This window comes from Melozone crissalis, unplaced genomic scaffold (assembly GCF_028551555.1).
Source record: "Melozone crissalis strain CALT ecotype California unplaced genomic scaffold, PUWL_Pcris_2 ptg000042l_1, whole genome shotgun sequence".
Classification (NCBI taxonomy): domain Eukaryota; kingdom Metazoa; phylum Chordata; class Aves; order Passeriformes; family Passerellidae; genus Melozone; species Melozone crissalis.
In genome coordinates, this window is record NW_026535820.1 from 54,935,572 (window position 1) to 54,939,600 (window position 4,029).

The following is a 4,029-nucleotide window of genomic DNA, read 5'->3' on the forward strand; positions in this document are numbered from 1 at the left end:
GCCTCCCGGCGCTGGAGGGAGGCTCGCTAGTGCCTCATAGACGGCGGCCCGGGCACCCTGCCCCGCCGAGCCCACGGCGCCGAGCGGGACGGCCCTCACCCCCTGCGGGGCGGGGAGCAGGGTGGCTCGGCCCCTTCTTCTCGGCTCCGCAGGAAGGCACAGCCCCTCCCGTCCAAAGGCGGGGGGGACGCCCGGTCCCGGCCCCGCAGGCAGCGCCCACCCCTTCCCCGAACCCTGCGGTCCCCGCGGGGCGGGATCCTCCTCTTCCTTCTCGGGACGTTTTCGTAGACACCGCAGACATAACGAGGCATTTTTTTTCTCCTCGCTGTGACCCCAGAAGTTTTTTTTTCGGTTTTTATTTTTTTCCTTAAGCCTCCGTCCCGGCCGGCTGAGGGAGGAAGAGGGAGACTGCCAGGCTGTCAGCCGGCAGGGCGGATCAGCGCCCCCGCCGTGCCCTCGGTGGAGCCCCCGGCAGCCGAGCCTGCCCCTCCAGCGGGAAGGGGCGCCAGCACAGAGAGGGAAAACAGGAGGAAGGGAGTACATAGCTGGTGCCTGGGACTCCTTCGGCCTTTTAATAATAGTCTGGCGGGACGGCATCCCTGAAGGAGCCTCCAGCAGCATCGCGTACGGCGGGGAGATGGGGAGGTCTGTGCTGCAAATACAGTCCCTCCTTCCCGCCGGGACCACAGAGCGCCCAGAGAGTGGGGACGGGGAGAGCTGGCGGGGCTCACAGCAGTCGGCAGCAGGCATCTGGCAAAACCGGAGCAGCACTGCAGAGCAAGGAAGTGTGTGGGAGATGCCGGGATGCCTGCAAATGCCTTGGAGCTGCGGGGTTAAGATGTGCGTACTGAAGGTGAAGCAAATGACAGCGAAGTGATATAGGATGCATCATCCAAAACGGGATTCTGCTGGAAGGCAGTGGCCTCCGGCATCAGGCTTTCTGAGACAGAGGGGCTCGGCAGGGCCAAGAGAGGCGGGAGGAACTTCCCTGGGTCATGCCATGGCCCAGGGCAGGAGAGATCCTTCCTGTTTGTATAATTTGGGGAGGTCAGAGGTCGATACACTCACACTACTATAAAATTTAAGCCAGTTTCTGCCAGAGTGACATCTGTGGCTCAGGAGACCAAGAATTTACATGGTAAAAATTCAGGTGCTGTTTAACCTCTCAGAAAAGCCAGCAGAGCCCATAGGAAAGACCACTGTTACAAGGATCAGCCAAAAAGCAGTGCTTGGAGAGCATCACGACTGGAACAGCTTGGGGTAGCACAAATAAGCATGATGGGATGGCACAAGGGTGAAAGATAATAGGTTTTTGTAAAATGCATAATTAAATAACTAAACCACACTCTTTTCAATAGATAGCATTGCAGGTAAGCTGCCTGCATCATTCAGGTTCCACATGCCTCTACGTTAACACAACTCTAACAATTGTAATGATGTCCCAATTGTATATTTTCTGTTTTGCCTGTACATAATAAAACTGGGTTTAGCTCTCTCTGAAGCACAGTCATATATAAAGAATGCAAACAAGCAACTGAGCCTCATCTCTCCAAACAGAAAAGCACGTGACTGTTTGCTGCAGCCTTGCTCTATTGCACCTGCAGACATTTCTGTAGAGAAATCTGTGGTTTTGAGAACAGGTGGGCGATACTTAAGATGACAGAGCAGATCCTATTCCTGGTAAACTGACTTCACAGAGCACAGTACCAGGCCCAGAACTGTTGTACAAAACCAGAAAAAGCAAACAATCTGAAGGCACTTGTTTCCCCTAAAGAGGTGTGTAGCCTTTCACAGGGCAAAACATGTGGCAGAGAATCACCTTGGATCACCACAAAAAGAGTTTTCACATCACTGTCAGGCTAGACATGTCCCAGGTACCACATATTAGCTGTTCAGAGAGTTCAGTGTGGCTTTACAGGAAAGGAATTACTGTGAACCTTTGTATTGTAGAAAGATTTCCACACCACTCCTTTTGTTCAGGGTAGGCTTTTGTAATCCTTCCTCTTGTTCAACTACATGGTGGTCTTTCCTGTTCTTCAATATAAAAAAACCCAAGCAAATAAAATGCCTTCTCTTCTGGCACTTGTTGTGCTGACCTGAAATAACCACACACCCAAAGGAAGTGAAACTCCTAGGAAGAGAACCACGAGAGTAACCCCCCTTTTTTTAAAGATACCAGCCTTGCACTGCTTCTGTTTAAGCAATGAAAGCACTTGACTTCTGCTCTTTCTGACTGATATTTTCTGCATTTGCAATAGAATGATTTTTGCTGTTGTTGGCCTTCCCACGACCTGTGTGTCACTCAATAAACCTCTGAGGCTCTCAGCACTGAGTAGGAGCTCTGGCTTCAGCTGGACTCCACAAGGTCATGGCTGGGGGTTCTCAATTTGGGCTAAAGTCAGCATGCGCCATTCTGTAGGTTTAAGCATTAACTAATTGGTTCTGTTTTTCTCTTTTCGTCTGACTGATGCTATTCTTCCAACTTACTGAAAATATTCAAGTCACGCAAACCCCTGTGTACCTGTCACTGCATGCTCACGGAAAATGAGCCTAAGCTGAAAATTCTATACCTAAAGGGCTTGAAACTGTCATCCTGATGCCAGATCCTACTGAATTTTACAAGTATGAAAGGTAGAAGTACTCCTATGCCTAATGCTGAACATGCAGGGTCAGTTTGTTATTCCCCTAAGAGAACAATCCTGTTTCAGAAAAACATTAATCCAGTAAGTCCAGAAGTACAACATCCCCTTTTGGAGTGAAAAATAGAACTGTGCTTTAATCCTGCCACTGAGAATTTCTGGCGCTTGTTGCCTGGGGCCAAGTTGGTAACCCACTACAATCTAATCTCATTGTCAGCTCAGGTGGCAGGACATGCACATATATATGTCTTGTTTCCCCCTAGGTCAGGAGAGCCCCTATTACAGCAGTGCAATGTTGACCACACATTAAATATGACCACAAAGGATATTAATGAAAGTTGGGTTAGTAATAAACATCTATTACTCTGTGGCTCCAGAAATGTTTTCCTTTTGTTTTTCCTTCCACGCTTACATATGGAAAAGTTTGCTTTAGGCTAGCAGTGTGCTGAGGAGGATGGTGGAATTCACAAGCTTATCTGCTTCATGGAATGTAAAATGGATGTTCAGGAAGGCTTGATAGTCCCAAAGGACATAGACATCTTCCAGATGAAAGTACCTTTTATTATTAGCTCTTTTTATTGTCAGTACAACTTGTATCTCTTGTGAGCTTTTAAAAATACTGAGAGGCTGGGCCTTTACATTTGAGAAGTTTTTTACATGTATGCAGCATGGACAGAGGCCCTGTGCCATGGTTGCTCCTCAGCAGAAAATGGGAAAATGTATTTGATTTTATTTAAAGTAGAAAGATATGCTTTATTAAAATACATTTTATTCCTTCTGTGTGACATGCAGTTTTATTATTTTCCATTTTTAAATTTTGAGACAAAAGCTATTACTGGCAATTGCACTTTAGAGAATAAAGAGCTAACAACCTATGTTTTATCCACTTGCATTTTTGTGATCTTACTGTCTCACTGGAGTCATAAAATGTTATGGGAATGCATGCATTTGCTTGGCCATTTATTAGATTGATTTTAACCTATCAATTTTATGGTCTTGCCTTTTACTTTCACAAACTTGTAAAGGATTTCATTCTTTTAAAATCCATGCAGGGTACCTTCCACATACTCTTAATAACCTTGCTGAAAGGACTCAGGCCCTGTAAAGGTTGCTCTGACCAAACCAATGCAAACACAATCGAAGTGATGCAGCAAAATTGCCTGGATTTGAAAACATGCCAGGGCAAAATCATGGTGCTTAAGAAGCTCAAGGGCAGGTAAGTCTTGGCTCTTATAATTGGGTTATGAACTGGGGCTAGAAACACAAATGAAGTCAAATGAGCTTGTAGCTCTAACCTTGTGCTGTGACATGTCAGCCCTACTTTTTCAGGTTTCTTCATCAGTGTAGTGGAAATTATAGGGATACTCAACTTCTGTCATACAAAAGTAGG